At 42.4% G+C, this 26,729-nt stretch overlaps 1 long non-coding RNA gene across 1 annotated transcript; it reads left to right on the top strand.

The window, feature by feature from the left end:
- Window positions 1-2,365: 2,365 nt before the first annotated feature.
- On the top strand, window positions 2,366-26,393 carry LOC123616154 (uncharacterized). Its single transcript, XR_006724040.2, has 3 exons — window positions 2,366-3,743; window positions 5,063-5,108; window positions 25,458-26,393. It is a non-coding gene; the product is annotated as an uncharacterized LOC123616154 (long non-coding RNA).
- Window positions 26,394-26,729: the final 336 nt, after the last annotated feature.

The following is a 26,729-nucleotide window of genomic DNA, read 5'->3' as shown; positions in this document are numbered from 1 at the left end:
CTATTACCCACTATGTCATGTGTAGCTTTCACTAAAAAAGCACAAGGCATACTAAAAGACAAGGAAAAAACCCTTCAAGGTTGGAAGACCCCAGGAAGGAATGTAGACTATGACAAAAGACCCTAACCGAATTACAAAGGTATAAAACATCCTCACTGAAGGGAATGGGGGAAAGGGGCTGACCATAGTAACTTTGGAAATGTCTGTTAAGACTAAAGGCAAAGGGAATTGCACTTAAGTACTACAGGCTTGTTGATAAAGTCATTTCCCACTGGGGCATGGGGTGTGGTGTGTATACTAGAATTGAACAGTTAAGTAAATGGATGGCAGGTGGTGGGTGGCAGCCAGGTTTCTTACTGTGGGAGTGATGGATGTGGTAATGCATGGGAACTGGAGACATCAGTAAGAACTCATGTTTAGCTTAATGTAGATACAGATGGTGACATGCAGAAATCCATAGAGAGGGGGCAGGGTGTAGGTCAAATGGTAGAGCTCATGCTTAGCATGCATGATAGTAAACATGAGATCCTGGGTTCAATCCCCAGTACCTCCTCCAAAAATAAATGAATGAATGAATGAATGAATGAATAAATAAATAAGCCTAATTACCTCCTCCCAACAACAACAAAAAATCAAAAAAAAAAAAAAAAAAGAGAGAGAGAGGCAGAGAGACAATGGGATTAGTACACTCACACATGAGGATCTGAAAGAAATGACTCTATAGTAGCAATGATCACACATATCTTGGTTTGTGAATACCATTCTCCTGTAAAAGGAGCCAGGGTTCCTTGGAGGAATGGCTGATTCTGGGACTTGTTAAAATGGTCACACTGCCCAAGGCAATCTACAGATTTAATGCAATCCCTATCAAATTACCCAGGACATATTTCACAGAACTAGAACAAATCATAAAAAAAAATTTATATGGAGCCACAAAAGACTTAGAATTGCCAAAGCATTACTGAAGAAAAAGAAAGAGGCTGGAGGAATAACTCTCCCAGACTTCAGACAATACTATAGAGCCACAGTCATCAAGACAGCATGGTATTGGTACAAAAACAGACATGTGGACCAGTGGAACAGAATAAAGAGCCCAGAAATGAACCCACAAACTTTTGGTCAACTCATCTTTGACAAAGGAGGCAAGAATATACAATGGAATAAAGACAGTCTCTTCAGCAAATGGTGTTGGGAAAACTGGACAGCAGCATGTAAAACAATGAAGCTAGAACACTCCCTTACACCATACACAAAAATCAAGTCAAGATGGATCAAAGACTTAAACATAAGACAAGGTACAATAAACCTCCTAGAAGAAAATATAGGCAAAACATTATCTCATATACATCTCAAAAATGTTCTCCTAGAACAGTCTACTCAAGCAATAGAAATAAAAGCAAGAATAAACAAATGGGACCTAATGAAACTTACAAGCTTCTGCACAGCAAAGGAAACCATAAGTAAAACAAAACGACAACCTACGGAATGGGAGAGAATTTTTGCAAATGATTAAACCGACAAAGGCTTGATCTCCAGAATATATAAGCAGCTCATATGACATAATAAGAAAAAAACAAACAACTGAATCCAAAAATGGGCAGAAGACCTAAACAAGCAATTCTCCAAGGAAGAAATACAAATGATCAATAGGCACATGGAAAAAATGCTCAATATCACTAATTATCAGAGAAAAGCAAGTCAAAACTACGATGAGGTATCACCTCACATCAGTCAGAATGGCCATCATTCAAAAGTCCACAAATGACAAATGCTGGAGAGGTTGTGGAGAAAAGGGAACCCCTACACTGCTGGTGGGAATGCAGTTTGGTGCAGCCACTGTGGAAAACAGTCTGGAGATTCCTCAAAAGACTAGGAATAGACTTACCATATGACCCAGGAATTCCGCTCCTGGGCATATATCCAGAAGGAACCCTACTTCAAAATGACACCTGCACCCCAATGTTCATAGCAACACTATTTACAATAGCCAAGACATGGAAACAGCCTAAATGTCCATCAACAGATGACTGGATAAAGAAGATGTGTATATTTATACAATGGAATACTTCTCAGCCATAAAAAACAACAACAAAATGCCATTTGCAGCAACATGGATGTCCCTGGAGAATGTCATTCTAAGTGAAGTAAGCCAGAAAGAGAAGGAAAAAAAGAACATAAATACAAAACAGAAACAGACTCATAGACATAGAACACAAACTTGTGGTTGCCCGGGGGTGGAGGGTGGGAAGGGACAGACTGGGATTTCAAAATTTGTAGACACTGACAGACATATGCAGAATAGATAAACAAGATTATACTGTATAGCACAGGGAAATATATACAAGATCTTGTGGTAGCTCACAGCAAAAAAAAAAAAAAAAAAAAAAGTGACAATGAATGTATGTATGTTCATGTGTAACTTAAAAATTGTGCTCTACACTGGAATTTGACACAACATTGTAAAATGACTATAACTCAATAAAAAAATGTTAAAAAAAAAAGTCCAATTACCTCCCCTCAACAATAACAAAAAAAATTAAAAAAAAAAAAAAGAAAGAGAGAGAGGGGGGCAGAGAGACAGTGGCATTAGTATACTCACATATGAGGATCCAAAAGAAATGACACTATAGTAGCAATGATCACACATATCTTGGTTTGTGAATCCCATTCTTCTGTAAAAGGAGCCAGGGTTCCGTGGAGAAATGGCTGATTCTGGGACTAGAGCAGGAAACATACAAAATGAGCCTGGAGTGCTCTCTTCCTCGGTGCTACCTACAGAGGTGGCAGCCATCTCCTAGTCGGCATCATGGCCGCCCTCAGACCCCCTGGTGAAACCCAAGATCATCAAAAAGAGGACCAAGAAGTTCATCCGGCACCAGTCAGGATGATATGTCAAAATTAAGTGGAACTGGTGGAAACCCAGAGGCATTGACAATAGGGCACGCTGGAGGTTCAAGGGCCAGATCCTGACGCCCAGCATCGGCTACGGGAGCAACAAGAAAACAAAGCACGTGCTGCCCAGCGGCTTCCGCAAGTTCCTGGTCCACAGCGTCAAGGATCTCGAAGTGCTGCTGATGTGCAACAAAATTACTGTGCTGAGATTGCTCACGTCTCCTCCAAGAACCGCAAAGCCACTGTGGAGGGAGCAGCCCAGCTGGCCATCAGAGTCACCAGTCCCAATGCAGGCTGCGCAGCGAAGAAAACGCATAGACAGCTCGTGCACATTGTATTTGTGTTAAAACCATGAAACTCAAAAAAAACAAAAACAGCCTGGAGCATATTGTTCTGCTAAAAGTAAGGTAGTCCCCCCACCCCAAAAAAAAAGAAAGAAAGAAAGAAAGAAAAAAAGAAAATCCTCACATTGATGGAGGTGTGTCAAAGGTGCACCAGAGCCAACTAAAAGAACTCCCAGTGGCCAAAACTGGAACGATTTGAACAATAACATAAATAAGTAGTACTGGATTATAACCACAAGTATAAAATAAATATCCATGATCCCATAGTGATATAAAATGATTGAATCAATTAATCATTGGGGAAGAAGAAACAAATCTCCAAATAATGCACACAGCTGCTTGGTTCTCAAGGTGGAGCGAGACTCCCTAGTCCTTAAGAACAGGCTGTGCACAGTGACGTCTCCAGAAAGGTGGGCAGAGACAGGGAAAAGGAACTAACTTTCCAGCGGACAAACCTGACAGACTCCCCCTCAGCCAGATGACCGAGGTCAGCTTCCGTCCACCGTGGTAAGTCACGTTGACAGTACGTTCCTTATACGATGTAATGACAAAGGCACTAACCTGTGTCCTCTTCCTCCTGAAACTCACAACCTCGGTCTAACTGTGAGAAAATAATCAGGCAAATTTCCACAGAGGGGCGTTCTACAAAATATGTGACCAGCACTCCTCAAAACCTTCAAGGTCACCCAAAATAAGGAAGTCGGTAAACTGTTAAGCTGAGAGATGCCACAGGAAGGATGACAACTGAATTCAGCATTGTTTCCTGGGTGGATCCTGGAACAGAAAAAGGGCATTTGGGAAAACCTAATGGGAATCCAAATAACGTGCAGATTTTATCTAATAATAATATATTAATATTGATTTATTAAATATAACAAATACACCATACCAATGTTAGATGTTAATAATTGGTGAAAATGAGCGTCAAGGTATATGGGAAGTCTTTGTACTATCCTCTCAATTTTTCTGTAAATGTAAAATTACTTTAAAAAATAAAGCCTACTTAAAAATGTATGTAGACAAAGATAAGTTCATGGATAAGAGGATGCTATTTGAAGGGGGAGGGTTTAGCTCAGTGGTAGAGTGTGTGCTTAGCATGCACAAGGTCCTGGGTTCAACCCCCAGCCCCTCCATTAAAAAGAAAGAAAGAAATAAACAAACCTAACTACCTCCCCCCTCTAAAAATAAAAAGATGCTACTTCAAGTGGTGATTTAGCATTTTTATCACCTTTCAAATTAAAACAAAAAAATCACAGTATGTTTACTAGTTCTATTAGAAAATCCCAAAAGACTAAAATATTCCATATAAATTATAGATTCCTCATAATTTATACATTTATTTTTAACTACTGGTGGCAAAGGAGAATCTTTGCCTCGTTTAGATAAAGTATACCTGAGTTGGGAAGCTCGTTTTTTACCAACTTAAGGCTCAAAGGTATTTTGTTCCTGCTGGTCTCCTTAAACCTCCTGTCAAGCTGAAATATATCACTTTTTTTCATTTTTGATCTTAGCATTTGTAAGGGATAAATAATTGATTAGCAGAGGAATTCTGGGAATATATTCAGCTTATGCTCAGCACTAAACTGTTTTTAAATGTCCTCAGGCATCAACCCAAAATGTACATCAAAAAGATGTCAGTTGGAATTGGGAAGAGAAGTGACATTACGGATTAGAATTATGAAACGTGAAATGCAACAAGAGGAATACCAGTTGTCAGTTTCACTGCTAGTTAAACAGTCCGTGTACCTTGCTATTTAAAACAAAAATTCCTTAAATGTCTCTCTGGTAAGACTCTTTGAGGGCAGAATCTTCTCTTGTAATTTCAGCAAAATCTGATTGACAGCAGAAACTTCAAAACGAATTGAAGAAAAGGTATGATCTTTTTAATTTTAATTTTATTATAACAATGAGATCTAATGTCTTAACAAAATTTTAAGCGTACAATGCAAGATTGTTAACTTTAGGGATAACGTCGTACAGCAAAGCTCTAGAATTTATCCATCTTGCAAACTGACACTTAGGCTCATTATTTAAGAACTCCTCAGGGGGGAGGGTATAACTCAAATGGTAGAGCACATACTTAGCATGCATGCATGAGGTCCTAGGTTCAATCCCAAGTACCTCTATTAAAAAAAAAAACAAACTAATAAATAAATAGACCTAATGACCTCCCACACAAAAAATATAAAACAATTTCTAAAAAATTTTAAAATAGAACTCCCCACTTACCCCTTCCCACAGCCTCTGGCTGAATATATTCCATTATATTTATATACACAATTTTCTTTATACATTCATTGATGAACATTTAGGTTGTTTCCTCATCTTGGCTTTTGTGACTAACGCTGCAGTGCGAATTCTGAATTCCTGGGCTGGTCAATTACTGGAGTGCTGGTATCTTTTCAAGATCCTGATTTCACAAAAATAAATTCAAAATGGCTTAAAGACTTAAATAAGACAGGACACCATAAATGTCCTAAAAGAGAATACAGGCTAAACATTCTCTGACATAAATCATAGCAATGTTTTCCTAGGTCAGTCTATCAAGGCAATAGAAATAAAAGAAAAAATAAACAAATGAGACCTAATTAAACTTACAAGCCTTTACACAGCAAGGGAAACTGTAAACAAAATGAGAAGACAAGATACAGACTGGGAGAAAATATTTGTAAACAATGTGACTGACAAGGGCTTAACTTCCAGGATAAACAGCTCATACAACTCAATGACAAAAACACAAACAACACAATCACAAAGGTTTAGGCAGAAGACCTAAACAGACATTTCTCCAGTGAAGACATCCAGATGGCCAACAGGCACATGAAAAGATCCTGATTTCAATTCTTTTGGATAAATACCCAGAAGCAGAATTGCTGGGTCAGATGGCAGTTCTATTTTTAATTTTTTGCGTGGCATCTCCACACTGTTTTCCACAGTGAGTGAACTATTTTGTATTCCCACCAACAGTGTACGAGCGTTCCCTTTCTCCACATCCTCACCAACACTTACCTTTCTTTTGATAATGGCCATCCTAACGGGTGTAAGGTAATATCTCATCTTGGTTTTGATTTGCATTTTCCTGATGAATAGTGATGCTGAGCATCTTTTAATACACTTTTTGCCATTTGTACGTCTTCTTTGGAAAGATGTCTCCTCAAGTCTTCAGCTCATGTTTTAAAGGCTTTGTGACAGTGGTCTTGGCAATGATTTCTTGGCTATGACACCAAAAGCACAGGCAACAGAGCAAACCCAGACAAGTGGGATCACATCAAACTAAAACCCTTCACAGCAAAGGAAACAGTCAACACAATGACAAGTCAGCCTATAGGATGGGGGAAATACTTGCAAACCACATAGCAGATGAGGGATAAATTTCCAAAATATGTAAAGAGTTCCTACAACTCAACAGCAAAAACAACCAACCCCCCCAAAAAACTAATAACCTAATTAGAAAAGGGTAATTTTCAACACTTGAGTTTCTGTACATTTATGAAAGAGTAATCTCTGAAAATTTTTCATTCATAAAATTATTACTTATCTGTTGCTAAAGGCCCCAGGCTCAACGTCACAGGTATGTTGAACCTCCATTCACAAGTGCTCATGAAATAACTCAGTACCATTTATTCTCCCTACCCACCCTCACTCTCCAAGCGCTTTCTGGGCTTCGTCAGGGTTGGGTTATGTCTTTCTGCCTGTCTTTCTTCTGAGGGATCTCACCCTGGCCTTTGCGACGATGCCCATTTTGAGCAAGTCACTCCACCGGGTCCTGCTGTCCTGCAGGTGGCCACATTGAGTCCTGAGAGGGCCAGATGGGTAGAACCTAGAAGGCAGGCCTCCCACGCACTTTGTGATTCTGTCAACTGGCCTTCAGAGCCACACAGCTCTCAGACAGAGTTTTACCAGCCAGAGCCTTTTGGGACCCTGTATCTTCCCCTGTGGGGCCTAACGCCGCAGTCAGCAGTTACCAGGGCATGTGCTCAGCCACCCTCACTCTTCACCCTCACCTGGCCCATCCTCCCCAGGCGTCCACGCGCCCCACCCTTTGTCTCCCCCCGCCCCAACACCAGGGCCTCTGTTCATACCAATTCGTGCCAGTAGGGCGCCCGGAGGAATTCTGATGGCCGTCCCCTGTACTCTGAGTTCCAGTTTGAGCTTAGCCAGGACCCCTGACGCACTCCTAGAGCAAAGTCTTACCTCCTAATTTTGCTCCAGGAAGGGAGACTGTAGGAGCTCCCATCACTGACCTGCGCTCACCGGTCTCTCAGCAGGCACTTCGCCCGCCACACGCAGGATTTCACTGAAGGCACAGGGGGCCTGGCAAGAGGGGAGTCCCCCTCACAAGGCCGTCACAGTGTCTGCTCAGCTTCTTAATCTTTCTGCAGCTTTGTCAGGAGTCAGGAGACGCACGGGGCGGAGAGTGGGCTGGCAGCCGGACACTCCTCCCCGAGCTCACCTCTGGTATAGAGCTCAGCCCCGCAAGTCTGGTCTGGCAGCCAGTTCCCCTGATGCCTTTATGCAGAGTATTCCTACGCGTTGGGCAGCTTTTCTAAATGTTCTCAGTCTACCATTTTCAAAGATACCCAATTCAATCCTTAGTAAAACCTTATTCTTTCAGGGGGAGGGTATAGCTTACGTGGTAGAGCACATGCTTAGCATGCATGAGGTCCTGGGTTCAATCCCCAGTATCTTCTCTAAAACTATATCAACTTAGTTACCCCCCGCCACTGCCAAAATAAAATAATACAATAATACATAAAATATAAAAATGTATTCTTTTCAGATAACCTAATAGTAAAAAACAAAAAACCTTTTAAAAAAACACCATTTTCATTGGTGAAGATGCTGTTAAAAGCACTTTTGAAATAACTAGGAAGCGAGGCAGGTGGCCAGATGAGAGCAAGGAGAAGATCCGGCTAATTCGCCGTGTAGTTAGCCTGAACGATAGGGATTAAGGACAAACATTCCCCAAATGGGGCGGAACAGACATTCTCCTTTTTCAAGGGCAATCGCATTTTCAGCATTTATACATTATGCCTTCCCTGAAGCAAAGTTCTCTTTATGCAAAGTGTAAAGTAACCAGGTGTTTCACCAAGCAGGACGGCACCTGTCTCTCACTCCCTCCCTGGCCCAGGGTTGTGCACACCGCATGGTGCACCGGGGGTGTAGGCAACACCAGGTGGAATGTGCAAGCGAGATGGGTAACCTCATCAGAAAGATAATGGCCAAGTCAGGGATCAGCGCTAAAGGCATCCGTCAAACCTGGCCAGGGCAAGTCCTTCAGAGTGGACAGGAGCTGAGGACCCGAGATGGCCTTGGCGTGGGCAGGCCGAGGTGCCCGGGGGAGGCCAGCAGACCTGGGAGGGGCCATGGCAGCCACGAGGATCCAGTGAGACACTGTAACTGGGGCAGTCTGCTTTAATTTCCTCGTTGTCCAGAGCCAGCCTCGCTCTCACTGGGACCAGCCCAGAGGAATGCAAAGGAAGAGCATTGCACACTGGTTTCTGCGGGCAGAGAGGGAAGTGGAAGTTTATACCTCTCCTGACAGAGGCAATTGCAGCCTCCCGAGGCCACGCCCGGGAGGTGATTCCCCAGAGCTGATCCTGTTTCTCTCCCGGGTTGACAACCAGCCCAGGACAGGGATAATGGTCGCTGATCATATCTGCCACTGTGCTGACCTGAAACTGAAAGAGGGATTAAATGCTCAGGCAGAAAAGCATAAGGGAAAAATCAAGACAGGCTTGGAGGCTTCTGTCTGCCCCTGATAACCACAGCTGAGTCTGGGCTGTCGTGCATCTGAGAAGCTCACGCCCCTTCTCTCCCGGAACCTGGGAGGAAGTGGGGGGGAGAGAGACCTCCCCACTCTCCCTGGTGCCCCTGCCTCATCGGCCTCCACCTGAGGCAGTCTGCTGGTCCTGTCCTGAAGTGGGCCTTGCCTAGAGCAGAGACTCCTTTCAAAGCATCCTTCTCAGGGGGCTCAGTGGTAGAGTGCATGCCCAACAGGCTCAAGGTCCTGGGTTCAATCTCCAGTACCTCCATTAAAATGAATAATCATGATGGAAATGCTAGCTATCTTGATTGTGGTGGTGGTTTCATGGGTGTCTACATCTACCAAAATTCATCAAAATGTGTATCTGAAATATGTGTAGTTTACTGTACAGAAATCATATCACAATAAAGGTGTTAAATAAATAAAGGAAGAAAAAACTGATTAAATAAAACCCACCTCAAAAAATAACATACAGCATCCTTACCAACTGGTTGACAAGGCTGACCATCAATGTCAGAAAACGCTAGGGGATTCCTTTAATTTTCCTTTTACTCTCTCTCTCTCTCTTTTTTTTTTTTTTTAGTGAAGATTTATTTATTTTTTGGTGTGTTTTAAAATTGTATTATTTAACTATTTTATTTTGGCAAGGGGTGGGGTAGGTACTATGTTTATTTACTTTTAGAGGAGGGACTGGGGATTGAACCCAGGACCTCGTGCATGCTAATCACACACTCTACCACTGAGCTATATTCTCCCCCTTGAGTTCCATTCTGAGCACTCTAATTGACCAAAAGTTGCACTTAAAATTGAACTGGAATTTCTGTGGATTTCAAATGGTTAAGTCTTTGTTTTGGCTTCTCGAACTTTACAGAATGGGTCGAGCTCTTCCATGCTAGGAGGGTTCTGCAAGAATTTCAAGACGGCGATCTTCTCTAACCTGTCTTCTCCAACCTTCTGTCTTTCCCATCACCCATCTCTGTATCACACAAGTCATTTCCAGCCCAAATACTATGAGTTTCTTTATTCCTCATGTGGCATTGTAGAATTTAAAAAATTATACATAAAAAATTATGCATATTTTTTGCCAAAGAAAAACAGAGTAGTAAGCTTGCTTTGAGTTAAGTAAAATGACTTAGTCACTTTCGTGAAAGGTTTGTTTGTTTTTGCTGTTAGAACTTTATTACGCTGTCACGTGGCACAGATGATACTGTCACAGCCTGAAGTTACAGACGGTTACCTTCCCAAGACTTCATGTATCTCGATTATTTGTTTCACTTGCATAAACAAGATAGTCAGATACTCATGTGATTTTTTTTTGCAGCTGCAAAAGTAAACTTCAAAAATGAAGAAAACTTTAAAAAAAAGTGGAATGTATCTCCTAAAGTGGAAAAAAAACTTTAAGTCCGTTTTATTATAGGGCATTTCTCCAGAAACCATCAAATTTACTTCTTGAAATGAAAATAAATGGGTTCAGCTGAAAGACAACTGAAATCCCCAGCTGTATAAAATCTCTAGTCACTGGAAATCGCTTAATGGTAGGAATGAATGCAGCTCTCTTCTTCAGAGTTATGAAAATGGAGCTGTGACAGCCTCTATATTTATGAACGAATTTGTGCTCTGACATGAAGATCAACACACGAGATGGCAGGAGATATTTTAGGACTTTCCCAAATTCTTATAATGTATGGGCAAGAAAGAAAAATACTGGATCTGAGTCAGAAGACTTCATTTGTGTCCCAGATTTACCTCTTGCTAGTTTTTGATCGCTCTGAGCAGCAGTTTCCTCACAACACCATTCTCTTCTTCATCTCATCAATAACTAGTATTTATTGAGCATTTACTGTATGCCAATCACCGTGCTAAGAGCCATGGAATCTACACATCTTCCTCATGAATCTCATATTCTTGTTAACCTACGTTACAGATAAGTGATAAGCTCAGAGAGGTTAACTAGCTTGCCCCAGGTCACACAGCCCAAAGTGAGGGAGTGGGAATTCCCGTGCAAACAGCCTGAGCCTCCCCTACCCCAACTCAGGTGTATTTGGGGGATAATTTTTTTAAGTGCTTCCTTGCTCGTATTTCCTTCATTCAATTTTACAGATGTCCCTCCAAGACACTTATCAAAAATAGTTCTTTTATAGAATATGAAAACTAATGTATGTATGTATATGCATGACTGGGACATTGTGCTGTACACCAGAAATCGACACATTGTAAGTGATGGTACTTCAATGAAAAAAAGTTATTTGTTATTTTCTAAACATCTTAAGTGGCTCTTAACTTGCATATGCTAAATTCCACATTTTCTAACCTGGCATTTCAATGCCTTTTACAATAAGCCCCAACTCATCTCTCTAGGTGTTCTCATGGATAGCTACCTACCCCCTGCCCTTTGAACCGAGTTATTCTTTTTCTACTGTTCTATTTCCTCTGACTGAAGGGCCTTTCTCAAGGGCCACCCTTCTGTGGAGCTAGATTATTTTTGTCTGGAGGGATCCCTCCCTACCCCACCTGGGCAGGGACTGTGTAATTCATATTGTTTCCTTAAATACAGTATCACGTACAGTTAGTTGTGTCTCCTTTAATACCCTAGAAGATGGCAGACGACAGTGTGTGCCTCCTTCTCTACCCACAGGAATGGGACTGCCGGCTTTTTCAGGAAGTGGGATCAGGAGGGATTTGTGGTCCTGGTCAGGGTGGAATTGCTCGCAAGGCTGCTTTAAGCTCTGGTGAGTTGCCTTGGAAGCTAGACTATCACTAGCTTCTCTCAGTGTCACCTCTACTTTGTTTTGCCACCAGAGGAAAACTGTTTAGCCTTAAGCCATGAGAACCCCAAAGCTGGTCCCTGGTCCTTGATCTATGCGGCATTTCAAGTTCACCTGAGGGGAGGGGTTGGGGGAAGAAAACTGAGCTCTTCTTCAGTTCCAGGTCAGTCCTTCACTAGAATCTGTTTCAGTCTGTCTTGAAACCAGAATTGGACCCTGTGGTTTTAGGTCGAATGGTTTATGTCACACAAAGTTAACAATGGCACCTGGCTGTCAAAAGTACATTTGCATTTCTGTTTTTTGCAGTGCCCTTCATAAAGCTAATCAGTTACACTGCTGTGAAGTAGCCAATTCGGTGTCCCTTCATCTCTTTACAATAAGGGTTCAAAGTCCTTTAGTAAGTGAAACTGAGATAGGAAAAAAAAATTCCTTGACATGTGGCCTCACCCAGACAACTAGACAACACTGCCTCCTAGTGCCTAATATAGGTATTGCACCACACTCGTGGACAGGAAGCCGTGGTGGGTTGGAGAGGGAGGTTTTAGAGTAGGTTTGAATGCATACTTAACTAGCCAGCAGAAACCATATGAATGGAAAAGTTTAATCTTAAGATGGACAATGGATCCCAGACAAGGAACTTTTGACTGTTCACAACCAAGTTTCAAACCAGGTCTAACAAATTCACATCCCTTCCTGAGCCTGGCAGGTAGACACGAGGTCACAGGTGGGAAAGGCATGCCCCTTTACAAAGGCATTCACTTTTCTCAATATTGAAAGTGTCCTGGGAGCGCCCCCAAACACTTCAGAGGGCCACACCAGTTTGTACTTAAAGGATTCTACACGGGGGAGAAGAGATTTTCTTTCTCTTGCAGTTTCTTTTTTATTCTAAGAGGTTCCCAGAGCCAGTGAGCTGAGCTACAGAGTTTGCAAACACAGGTTCCTCACTTTCCCAGTCCTCACGTCCTGCAGACACACGGTGCGGCAGGCGATACCGTGCTTTTATGACCAGAGCCAGCTTCTGGACGTGCGACTTGTGCAAACAGGGCTCCACACTTGAGATGGTCCCGAGCCTGGCTCAGCATGCCGACACTATCTTGAAGTTCTTAATACTTCCCGACTCACAGCCCCACGTTTCTACTTTGCCGAGGGCCCTGCAGACGATGCAGCTCGTCCTGCATTTAGTGGAACTTGCTACCTTTCTCTCTTCTCTCCCCATTTCCTGCTCATACTCAACGCTCGTGGCACCCTGCTAAGCCCTCAGCCTTGCCCGGAAAAGGAGAAGAGTCCGGGTGATGGTGGTCTGCACCCATCTTGTGCTTCCCACGGCCGGCATCTGAGACTAGGAGTGTGTGTCTTCTTTTGAAATGCACCTGCCATGGTCACCCCACAGCCTGGGCCGTGAAGCCCAAGCACCATCACGGTTTGCTTTATCATCTTTTATTGGGTCCTGTGTAGCTACCGTGTTTATTCTTGCTCCCCAGCTGTTTCCTCAAATAGTCAGTAACCCTGCTGGCAAACCCGGGCACCAGGTGAAAAAGAACCTGGGCTGAAGGCTTGTCGGCTCAGGCAACCACGCTGACGTATCTCCTTTTGATCACAAATTTCCTCATACAACTTGTCATATCCTCTGTCCCTGCCTGCATCTGGCAGGTTCCTGCTCTCCTGTATGACTGTCTGCTTACCTCCCTCCCTTCCAATCATCTTATCTGCCTCCTACCTGTCCACCTGTAAGATCACACACTGAACACCACCTGTGCACCAGACACTATTAATAAGTTACACACACGTACCCTTTCCTCTTCAAGGTCAGTAGTTTATTTCTTCATTTAAAAAATTTTTTTTTAGCAGGGAGGTAATTAGGTTATTTACTTATTTACCTAATGGAGGTACTAAGGATGGAACCCAGGACCTCGTGCATGCTATAGCTCTACCCCTGAGCCATACCTTCCCCTCATTTCTTCATTTTTCCACTTGAGAAAACTGAAGCTTCCAGAGAGTTTAGGTAACTGGATGGAGTTGGAAACTGACCTCAGGTTCTTCTGAACCCAAAGCCCGTACTTCTTCCTCGACACCAGCAGTTTTCAAAGTGTGGTCCCCAGACCAGCACCTGGGAACTGGTGAGAAAGGCAAATTCTAGGTCCCACACCCCAGCCACTCCCTGAGACCTATGGAATCTGAAACTGAGGGCGGGCCCAGCAATCTGTGTTTGAACAAACCTGCAGGCGGATACTGGTGGAGGCTCAAGTTTGAGAACCACTGTTCTGCGCCATGTTGTTTCCCATTCCTGTCCGCCTTCTCTACCTCCTGGAACTGGCAACCAAGATTTTGGACCTAGATGGTTCCTAAGTGGCATCTTGCCCTGAATCTTCAACGATGCTCCATCAGAAGACATTCACTGCGGAGGGCAGACGGCATCCTGGGTCTGACTCCCTGCCTTTTCGTCTTTTCTCTACCCAGGTATCCATGCCTTGTCAAGCAGCGTATCCCAAACCCAAATCATCTTTCCCCTCCCCCTCACTTCTTCACTTTGCTTAATTACTTCACTTTTTTCCCACAGGCCCCGACTGAAAGCCGATGTTCTCTTTAACTTTTGTTGCTTTTGCTACTCAATCTGTATTGTCTTAAAAAAAAAAAAAAACAACTCTTTCATTCATCCCTCCTCTTCTAGCCCTGCCACCATGGTTTTCCCAGATTCTTATTACTTCCAGCCTTTAACTCTTCCCCTCTGTCTCTACTTCAATCTGTCTTAAGAACGCCTGTAAGAGTCATTCCAAAGAGAGGTTCCTGAGCCTGCCCTGCAGACACAAGAAGGTTCAGTCCTTCTGTCTTCCCCACCTCCACAGCACTTTTGGTGTCTTTTCTGGCACCTTCCTTAAATTGTAATAATTTGTGCGCTTGTCTGATGTGGTGGCATGGTAAGAAAATGAGGCTGGCTTCCAGAAGCCATTCAGTACAATCAGCTTTCGTTTTTCTTGGGAGGCACATCAACTGGCTGATTAGACACCTGCCATTGGAGGAGAGTTTAACGGGCATCACCATTTTTGCAGACCAATAACGAACACCTCCAATGACCCAGAAAAAACTCCTGGTAACCCAGAAACCACTTCTCAGTGATGGCAGTGAGAAAAGCCCTACAGCTGAAAGCAGAAAGCTTGTTAACTGACCATAGAATCACCTTTGGAAAAGTTGCCTTAGGGCCGGTGTAAGAAGGAGACAGATCCCCAGGACTAGGGCCGTAATGACACAATTACCACCACCCTCTCATTTAGCCTGATTCATTAAGCGCTTGGTTTCCATGAACTAAATCCAGTCCTTTTGTTGCTGGTTGAGGTAATAAATAGTGAATGACACCTCTCTCCAGCCACCCATTTGATTAGCTGAAAATGACCTCAGACTAGTTTTACACACGAGCATGACTCACACTGATGTCACCAAATCCCGCTAGACGGCTGTTGATTCCCCATGGCATTCAGCTCCTTCCCAAAAGCTTCAACAGAGGAGATTATTAAAAGCCTTTTGTTCTAACTTTTTTTTTTTTTGGACATTGGACAATAAGCTTTAGCCTTGAGTTCATTGTCTCTGTTGACACAGTTAGGTCTTTAATTTTCAGCATCTTGCATTGCAAACCACTTGTTGAGAATGAGCCACCCTGACGTTTCCAGTTTTTAGTGAAAGCCATTTTCTCATAAGACTAAACGGAATAGAAAATCTAAACCCAAGAACCAATTTACTCTGGTTAGAGAACACCAGTCAGTGTTCTGGTTCATGAATTATTAATAATAACACCTGACATTCGGATCAGTCTTCTCCGTTCGTCAAGGCACTGTCACGTGCATTACCTCATGTGACCTTCCAGCAATCCCTGCAGGGGGACGGGGAGGCATTGTCAGCTCCCTGTTGACAGCAAGGATGAGTGAGTTGATCAGGGTCAATTAAGTAGCAGAAGGTCAAGGCAGTAGCAGAAGGAGGACTGAGTCTGGGTCTGCTTAAGGAGGAGAGTGATGCTAGGAGCTCTTCCTAATGATCGGTAAGCAGTATCTTCAAACACTTTTTTCGAGTGGACTAGTGATCATGGGATATAGAGGAAACAGGGGAGTGGAAGGGGAGGAAGGAGGTGAAAAGGGAAGGAGAGAAAGGAAGAGGGAGAAAAATTTCTATGAATGGACATCAAATCTTCAGTGCTTTCAAATTCATAGCCTCTTCTTTTTACAGAGAACTTCTGGATTTTGGGAGGGTGTAGCTCTTCATTGTTGACTAAGCATTTATTCTGGTTTTTTTTTTTAACACTGTGATAGGCACCAGTTATAAAAGGCTGCATTTGACAAGCGCATCACTGATTTCTAAAGCATGTTCATAATCACTTTCCCACGTAACCTCCTAACCTCTGAGACACACGAACAGTGTGTGTTACTCCCTCCTTTCAGCATGTGAAGAAAGAAGCACCCACAGAAGGAGAGACTTGGCGAAAGCCTCCATTTGGCAGATAATGACCAAGAGACGCCAGATACGACGATTTCTATTGACTTCCACCGCCTGGATACTTCGCTGTCTTATTTTTGTTTTTGTTTTGGTAGTCACAGAATCTTTATACATAAGGGGCATAGGAGGAAACTGTAGACTTGTTTCAAAGTGAAGATTAGATACATTGTAACAGAACTTTAGCCCAATTTGTAGACAAATTTGCAGGGTAAATAGGACATACTAGAGAAATGAGTAAGAACGTTATCAGCATGGTTACTCAGGATTGGAAATTGTGGGAGTATATATTTGAGTTCATTGGTTTTTTTGGTTTGTTTTGGGGTTTTTTGTGGGGAGGTAATTAGGTATATTCATCCATTTGTTTAATGGAGGTGTGGGGGCTTGAACCCAGGACCTCGTGTATGCTAGGCATGCTCTCTACCACCGAGCTCTACCCACCCCGCTAAGCTCATTGTTTTTTATTTACACTTTCTTATTTGGATGTAATATATGTTCAGTACATAGAGTTTAATGAATTTTTACAATGTGTACAGTGGAAAAATTACCACCCCAAACAAGATATAGATTGTTTCCAACACCTAAGAGTGTTCCCCTAGGTTCCCTCCCAGGCTCTACCCGACCCTCCCCCACCCAGAGCGAGGAGCTGCTCATAATTCCATAACATTAGCTCTGCCCCTTCTTCATCTTCATGTAAATGGAACCAGACCGTTCATACGTTTTGCGATCAGCTTCTTTTGCTCAACCCAACGCTATGAAATTTAACCGTGTTGTGTGAGGTAGTGCACGTTAGGTAGGACTCAGCTTGGATGTAAACATACTTGGGCACAGAGTCGCTGGGTCACAAAGTAGTTGACTTTAATCAGTACTGTTACGTTAAACAGTTGTGCAGAGTGGCTGTTCCAACTCCAGCAACGCATGAGATTTCTAGGTGTGGCATGGCCTCGCTGACGCTGGGTGCTGTGCCCTGAGGCTTGATCTGACTCAGCTGCGGTCCCTTCGGCCAGCCTGGGGTGATGTTGTGTTCCTTCATCAGAAGACACACAATTTCTGGTTTTCCTGATGATAGGTTATCTGTGCTGTTTATACCTCAGGGTCAGTTTCACTGAACAGGAAATCCTTGGCTCACAAGAATTTCCCCCATTTTCTTCTGGGATGAAGTGTCACTGCCAGAATTTTGATCATAATCCAATTTTACTTCTATTTTTTCTTTCATGCTAGCAGCCATTGATACACAAATCCCAAGATCCATTCATTTATTAGAGGTTGCCAAATGATGATATTCTGATTTTATCTTTCATTTTAATTTGTAAGCTGAAATGATTTTATAAGAAAATCTCCCCTCCTCTGCTCTTAAGGAACCCATTGGTAAAGTTCATACACGAAAGTGAGGATAAGTGTCTATTTTTATTTACTTACTTTACAAATAATGTTTTGGTTTCCTGTCATTCTCAGAAGGTAATTTGTTTTTTTAATATTATGTGAACTCCTGGATTGAAGCATATTTGATGGGCTTTAATTCATTGTAATTCTTATCTTCATTGAAACTCAAATTGTCCCCCCTTTGGCCTTGGGGGCCTCTAGGTTGGCTCTTAAGTCCTTTTGCCCTCACCCTAAAGTCTTTGACAGCTTTTTCACTTTCTAGTATGAGAAGATATTTGAGGCTTGTCTTGTACATTTCCTGCCCCAGACCTGAAGCAGGCATTTCTCCAAGGTGCTCTGATTTATTTGAACAGGAAACTGTTTTTTAAGACTATGGTCTGAGAATGAGGTGTGCTTTTTGAGGTTCTTCATGGTTTCTGGACTTTTACTTTGGAAAGAGCTAGCAATTATATATTTAAAGATAAAACACTTCATGAGTTCATACTGATATTTCCAAATCAAATGCAGGACTGTAGGGTTTTTCCTTGACCTTTTCTATACTGCAGCTGTACTGTATTTCTGCCACAGCAGAATTTGGGCTCTCAAGGAAATAATGGAATTGGACTGTCTCATACGTACTCACGGAACTAACATACCTCATAACAACACACAACACTCTCCAAGAAACAATGTTTACTGTACCACCAACTGTGATTCATAAAACAGTGAAGAAAAAAATTTAACATACATGATCCCAATAACCCCTCCATATTTCTCCTTTTTAACTCACATTTACTCTTAGTTCTTCAACTAACTATATATTTATATATATAGTTATAACATATATATATATAACTATATATATATATATATATATAGTTATATATATATGCTCGCTATTTACCCCTATGTTTGCCTCTCTCTAGGCACTTTGGTGTTTGACAACCGTTCTCCAGTAATTCCTTGGGAGAGGCCTGTGAGAACATATTCCTGATCATAGTTTGTGCCGTATACACTTGAAGGTTCGTTTTGCTAAATGAGAAATGCTTGGCTCAGACTTGCAGCAACATGGATGGACCTGGAGATGATCAGACTAAGTCAAGCAGGTCAGATAGAGAAAGACAAAGTGGCTAAAACATGATGACATTGATCAGATTTCAGTTTCCCCTGACAACGGCATAGAATTTGGGAGATGATTTTGGAAGAAAGCCAAGGTGAGAGGATGAAGATACAAATGAGGGCTGTAGCATTATGAATGGAGGGGATGTTCGCAGGGATGCCATAGGGGGAAAACTGACAGAAATTGAGAGCCTAGGGGCCAGGGAAGAGTCAGGAGATGCTGAGGAAAATTCCCAAACTTGGGAACAAGGTATAGAAGAAGGCTGCACCGCTCATCGATGACACACAAGGGCAAAAACCTGCCCAAGGGTCATCACAGGATGTACTCTGTTCAACTCGTTGTTTACTAGTGGCTGGAGTTCCTAGATGTAGAGAAGTTACCTGTTAACTTACAGATTTTTGTCTGGTAGAGATGCCAATATTTTCTGTCCAGCAGGAAGAAGACCCCAAAGATTATGTTCGATTGCCCTCTAGGGTATTGGCTAGTTTTTAATTCAATCCATCAATCATCCTAATATTTCTTCATTATCTCGTTCTCATTTGGTCATCACACTAGTCTTAACATCTTACTATTTCTCCCATTAATGAGTGAGTTGAATAGCATATTTGACAAGTGTTCCTTTTATATTTACACAGTAATCATGATTTTTCTCATTTTGAAAATTATACTCTGCTAGAGACCGCGCACGACTTTGGGTATCTGGCTTTGGTAACAAGTGGAGAATGATGATGGCCCACAGAGAGAAGGCTTAGTTTGTTGGCAAGGGTAACAGCTTATCTCTTTGTATGAGCTTGAACTTGAGGTGCCCTTGGGACATCCAGAGGCAAGTATCTACTGAACTTCTTTCCTGGAGAGAAAAAAGAACTTAGGGAGCGAGTCTGCAACCATTTTGGAAACATGGGGGCTCTAAATAAGTAACTGAGCATGATAAGTGAAGGTGTTAGGGTGCCCTCTGTACACACACACACACACACACACACACACACATACTCTCTCTCACAGAGGCAGGACAAAGCTACTGCTAATTGCTGATTTTCTTTTCCATCAGAAAAATGGAGTGCTCCTCAAACATCTTACACTGAGATGAAGAGTCTTTCAAGTAATTTTAAAATCAAATTAAATAGCAGAATAATTACTCTAATCCGTGGCTATTTTGAGAGTTGCACTTGACAAATTAATACAACACTCTTGGTGCAACCGTGTAACAATCAGAACAAAGAGAAGGAGGCCAGCCTTTGCTTGTCATCAAAAATAATCTTCAGCTATTACTTGTATTCACAGCAGGGGGAACTATTTAAAAAGTTACCCAAAACTTGGAGATAGGATCAAAAGGTGGGTGACGTGTCCTCTCAAAGCCACAAAGGGGTGAAAGCTCATCGAGGGTTTCTCCAGGAGGATGTAGTTGGGCTCACTTTCCACTAGTGATTACAGCTGGGGATAAGGCGCTATAATAAACGTTCGGCACTTTGCAGGAACGTGCACTTACCTTTCTTCTTCAGTTATAAGGTATCTTTTTTTTTTTTTCACTCACTCAATTTTCTAAACACTTAATTTAAAGCAGCAATTGATGGTGCACCTTCAATTAAGGCAACATTCTACTATTTTAGCTGAAATTTACTTATGTCTTTGTGAGTATTCATAGTAACTAATCAAATCTTCCAATTTTCCATTTATCCTTCTAAGACATTGACCGACAGTAGAGTGATATTGATGGCTGACAGCAATCAATCAATCAATTATAAAGCACAATTACAAGAACAAGCCTTGTCAGTCCCTTTTAATTTTCTTCACCAATGGTGCGACTGTTTTTATGGCAAGATACAGTGAAGCAAAAGACATGCGATATTTTGATCTTCATGGAGCATATTTAAGTTTTATATTTTGAATAACACAGCAGTGGCTAAAAATATAAAAAATATATAAACATATATTAAATATATGTAATGCCTCTGAGTACGTACCTTTGTTCTAGAGGTCATGGTGTCATAAAGCAAAGGGGGAAATGGTCCCTTGATGGTTCCACATTTTGACTTGAAAGCTGATTCGGGCTTCTCACTTCTTTTCCTCTTAAGAGCCAGACAAAGGGGTGAGAGTTTAAAATCATTAGAATTTCCACTTGAAGGTGAGCTGAGAAAATACAGTAAAAGGAGTGGAAAATTAACCTAGCTCACCTTGAGAAAAGATGGTTATCATAATTGGTCAGTTAAAATGCGTGGTCCCCCCCATTCCGTGTGGATAATGGAAGGTAAGCTGTGGACTGTAGACGTCCAAGCACATTCCTGGTCGAAGGGGATGTTGGCGCCAAGACCTCCTCTCCCTGCTCACTATTTACAGGCAGCCATGAAGCCAGGAATTAAGGGAAGGTTTCTCCCAGAAAAAGAGGACTAGACAGTTCTTGAACATCTTTGTCCACATTTTCTCCAGGTCGTCTTTGCTCCATCTGAGTGGGATGATGCTGACATGCTGAATTTCTGCAGGCGGCTTCATGCCGGGGACTTGCAGAGTGGGAGACACTGAAGGACACTAGTTATTAGGAATCCAAAGAGGGAGGAGTTGGTTCTGATAAACGCACCGCCTTTATTTAGGAAGCGAGGAGAAAGAGTGTAACTGGAGATTACGGTCCAGTCCTCTTAATTTTAATCCTGAAAATGTTCAGAAAGCCGATTGCAAAAATCTCAAGTCTTGGTTTTGAAAAGGATCAAATTAGACCAATCCTAATTTTCTTCTACAATAGTGATTTATTACTGGAAGAACTTAAAAAGGGTGTGAATTTTGGCATTTAAGTTCTGAATAATCCAAGTACTAGAAGGTTGTGAAGTATTTGGAACTTACTAATATTAGGTTGATTTACACCACACATGAAAAATGACTACCTAGGGGCTAGCATGAGTGAGGACACACCTCGTGTCTGCAATCCCTTGAAGCAATTCTGAAGTTCAAAAGAGGTCTGAAAACAGAAGGATTTTTGTGAAGTATGTGGCAAACTTTTTGGCTGTAAAACTTGAACCACTGTAACACTATTTTTCGTCTTTATCCTGCTTATTGTGAGAAGGCCTATGTTTCACTGCAGAAACACTAATGTAACTGATTACAGCATGCTGCTCTGGATCCCGCTGACGTGATGCGATGGTCTATACGTGCTCTGATTCCAAGTCCAAAAATTCTGAATCCTGTCTGAGATGCAGCTGGAACTCAAGGGTACAGATTCTGTAATCCTTATTGTAGAAAAGTATTAAACATTTTCTCTTAGCTTTTTTTTTAAAAAATAAAAGATTACAAAGGAGCAAATGAAATTTATGAATTTCCAGAGGTAACTCATATTGGTTTCCTTTTTATTTCATAGAATTAAAAGATTTGGGGGCAAGGATCACCTGGTTTAACCTCTTCATTTCACAGACAAGGTAGTTCAGATATAGGGAGGCCATGTGTTTTGCTGAATGTCCCATCTCCTGAAACCAAGAGTATTCCAAATGGTTTTCTTGGTGACTTGGTATTGTAAGTTGCTGCCTATAAATGGCCCTGTCCAACTGCAGAATTGAACACCTGTAGCCTTTCAGTTTGGTCCTGCCTAACCACTGAGTTAATGAGAAAACAAAACAAAACAAAACAAAAAATGATTAGGTTTCCCTTTACCCTCAGTGGGTGGAGTAAGGACTTTGTTTAGTGGCCATCATGCCTGGAATCTGGAACCTGGGACCCAGGACCCAACTGGGTCACTACAGTTAGGGCTTGGGTTTCGGCATCTGCTTGGGGCACCTGCTGGGTTACAAGCCTGAGGCTGGGCGCATGGGGCCTTCACAACCTGCAGAGTGCTTGTCACCTCCCTGAAGCACTGATCTCTGAACTGGGTATATGTAAGAAAACACATGAGGTTGCAGGGGAAACAAAGAATTCTGATTGTATCTACTTTTTATATAACAGACACAAAACAAAACTTTGCTAATACCTAGGAGCCTGGTGGACACAGGTCAGTGCCTTAGCTGGTCATGTGTCTCTGATGGAAAATGAAAAAGAGTGGATGCTCCAAGGGGCTGACACAGTCCCTCCACACTCCCTCGCTCTCTGCCCACCGTGAAGTTGGTAGTTTACATGCAGTTTGTGTGCATGGGGTTAAGTGGCTTTATGCATATATTGTATTATCTTTTTTTAAAAAAACATTTTCTTGTGGGGAGAGGTAATTAGGCTTATTTTTCAGTGGAAGTACTGAGGATTGAACCCAGGACCTCGTGCATGTTAAGCACACACTCTACCACTGAGCTGTATCTCCCCCTACCCCATTGTATGATCTTAAATTGTGTGATCTTCACAAAAGCTTTGTAAAGAGATGGGGAATGACCCTGAACATATTTATGCCACACACATGTCCCTTGGTTACTTCCCCATAGAGTAGCCCAAAGAATCTGTGAGTTTAAGGTTGAGCTTTCCAGTTCCTGGCTTTGGTGAAGTAGCTTTCTCAGGGGTGTGGTATCAGGCTTTGAGTAACTGTATCCCAGTGTTAAATCAAGGCTTTGTGAAATTGAAGGTGGGTATAGTTCAGTGGTGGAGTGTGTGCTTAACAGGTGCAAGGTCCTGTGTTCATTCAATCCCCAGTACCTCCACTTAAAAAAAAAAAATCTTGTGATATAATACGGCACAATCCATCATAAAATAAAGTGTGTTCTGTTCCATTAATAGACAAACTAAAATGAGAATTATTTAAAATATTGTTTATTTTATTCTTCTACATTTTAATTTTTGTGTATGTTTTAGAATAATATTAATGTGGTAGCACATAGACATAACAAGACGTGTGTGTGTGTGTGTATGACCCCAGCTTGCCTTGGTGCGATGATGTATGACCCTGAGTCTCCACAGTTGGATCGAACACTTTAGTCATTAATGTCAAAAAAACCTGGAAAAATGCAAAGATATTTCTGGAGAGAGATAATAGTTCAACAGGCTTATGTTCCCTAAGGGCATTTGCATTGTGAAGTGTGGGATCGGAGGGACACATTTGAATTCTGACTCTGCTGCTTACCAGCCTTATGCTCTTGGGCAGCTTCTTAACCTCTCTGGGACATGGCTCCCTCGTCTATAAAGTGATGACAGAGCCATCTTCACAGGTTCAGAAAGTTTAGTTTCAAACAAGGTAGACTTGATGAAAAACCTGAGTTTCTACTGCATCCTTAACAGTCTTACTCCTCTCCATGGATTCCACTCCCGAGAAAGATCTTTCCCTCCCTTTTCCCACACACGTGCAACCCTCCCTCCTAGAGAGGCAATAAACTGTGCGAGAGAGTGTGGCCGGTTTTTGTTTGCCGTCGCGCCCCAGGAGCGGAGCACAGGTGTGCTGGAAGAACAGATGAGGGAGCTGTGAAATGTCTGCTGATCATTTGACTTTTCCAACTCTGCCAAGACAGGATTTCAATATTCCAGAGTCACAGATGAGGAACCTGAAGCTAGAGGTTAGGTAACTTGTCCAAGACTGCCGGGCTTGCTGCCTGAGCCATTTACGACCAGTGTAGGTAACCGTACAAATCCATGGAAAGGTTTCTGGAATATTTTGTAATCTTTTGTGTTTCTCCCCTTATATTCCAGTGCCTTCTATCCCAAAGACAAAATAGCAAAGCCAAATACAAGAGGTTGCTGTGTGGTTTTTTTGTTTGTTTTTGGGTTTTTTTTTCAGCCTAGTGATTGATCTCAATGGCTCAACCGATCTAGCTTGAGAACTTGCATAATTTTTCTCTTTTGTCAACTGTAGGTAATCCCCATGAGGGTTATAAATATAACCACATCACTTTGAGGCCAGCCACTGCTAGAGGCTGAGTGGAAATGCTTCTGATCATTTGCCTGCCTGTCGTTACTTGGGGGGAAATTCTGTGTAAGAATCCAGAGAAGATCTAGAAGGCAGTATCAGGCTCTACCGTTTTGGTGAGATCCTTGCAGTTTCCTGTTCAGTATTGTGTACTTCCAGATGCCCACCCCAGAGCTTACACATCTGCCACCAAGGCAGGGATGGCAGACAGAGGCGCTGCTGCCATGGACTGAACGCTTATCAAGTTTCAGGCACAATTTCTGTCAGCTGGTCTAACTTTCACACCATGGCTACATCCTCAGCCTTGTTTCCCCCGTTTTACAGAGGAATATCTCAGTCAGAATGGGAAACTGGTCTAGGGTCACTCAGATTATAAGTGACAGACTCAGAATTTGAACCCCTGTTCACTTGGCTCCACCTTTTTTTTTTTCTTAAGATACTGAATATAGTTCCCTATGCTATATACAGAAGAAACTTTTTGTTTATCCATTTTATATGTAGTAGTTAATATTTGCAAATCTTGAACTCCCATTTTATCCATCCCCACCCCCACCCCACCCTGGTAACCATAAGTTTGTTCTCTATGTCTGTGAGGCTGTTTCTGTTTTGTAAATAAGTTCATTTGTGTCTTTTTTTTTTAATAAAAATTCCACACAAGTGGTATCATATGGTATTTTTCTTTCTCTTTCTGGCTTACTTCACTTACAGTGACATTCTCCAGTCCATCCATGTTGCTGCAAATGGCTTTATTTTATTCTTTTTTATAGCTGAGTAGTATTCCACAATACAAATATACCACAACTTCTTTATCCAGGCATCTGTCGACGGACATTTATGTTGTTTTAAGATCTCCACCTTTAGTCATGGCTCCCCCCGCCTCCTGTGAAGATAGTGCCCAGAACTGTCGCGCTGACTGACAACACTTTCTCCTTTACAGAAGGATAACAATGACGGCCACTGGACTCGAGTGTCCTGCCTAAGGAGTGCCTCGTTTTGCTGCCTTGAATCCTGGCTTCTGAAGCTGCATCCCTCTCTACAGAATGAGCATGGTGACAACAGCAGCAGTCCCCCAGCGCGATGGCAGGGAGTAAACACAATTACCCGTGATTAGTAAGCGTTTAAAAAAGTTACCTGTTTTTCTTATTAGTCAGCTTCCGACTTAAACATGGATGGAGTTGCAAAAGTTTCTTGTACATTCGGTTGTTTGAATTAGAACATATTGCCACATAAAGAATATTAGACATTCTATTTAATTACCCATGAAGACTCTTACTGTGTCGCTGGCAGAGTATGGACTTAGATTTGCAGGAGGCGCTGCAGGATGGGGGGGGGGCAGGGCACCGTCTGCTCTACCCCAGGGATGCTCTCCTTGGGGGATGAAGTCCAAGAGCCCTCAAGCTGCCTTAAGCCCCTTTTCTATGGGAGGTTTTCTGCTTCAGTGTTACCCTCTTCCTGCGGTAGTAATTAAATATTCAGTGCCCCTGGCAGTTGTCCAAGCCTTAAAAAATAAACAGTCCTCTTCTCCCCTCCAGCCTTGTCCTCTGTGTCCTGCATCCAATCTCCCGTTCCCTCAGTAGCTGGCTCAGGAAAGCAGCTGCTAATTTATGATGCTATGTGAAAGTCCTAAACTCCTTAACCTTCCCAGAGTTGTTTGCATTTTTTAAAGAAATGGAATCTAGAGTTTCAGGCAGTGACACAGAGAGCAATCGTGGAATCTGTAGCCCTGGGGCACTATCAGCGCCCATCTTACAGCGCTGTTTAGAGAATGAAGTGCTCTTCAGACCTGGCTAGTTGCTCCCCTATCTGCTTTCTCACCTAGCGCCTTTACCACTGAAGGGCATTTGAGGCAGACCAGCTTTACCTGGAAGTTCCACCTGGGGGCGTCTCTCTTAATCCATCTTGTTTTCCTCCTCACCTCTTTCCTTCTTCCATTTGTTAAATCAGTTTTTCTGAGAGCCCCTGGATTAAAAAAAAAATAGTTGTCAGATAGACAGACTCTGGTAGAAACTGGGACCTCTGATGGGGTATGTGTTTGTTCAGTGCCAAAGTCAGGAATTGTCAATGTGTTTGCAGAACAGAAGAAGTGTCTGCAGACCGGGGGCAGACTGTGCAGGGTTATGGACAACTGATGACTAAGGTACTCGCGTTGTCCAAGCCCAAATCAGGACACACAATCTGACAAGCACAAATAAATTTATGGAGACAATGG

This window comes from Camelus bactrianus, chromosome 7 (genome assembly GCF_048773025.1).
Source record: "Camelus bactrianus isolate YW-2024 breed Bactrian camel chromosome 7, ASM4877302v1, whole genome shotgun sequence".
Classification (NCBI taxonomy): domain Eukaryota; kingdom Metazoa; phylum Chordata; class Mammalia; order Artiodactyla; family Camelidae; genus Camelus; species Camelus bactrianus.
This window is presented reverse-complemented; position numbering and strand designations above follow the sequence as displayed.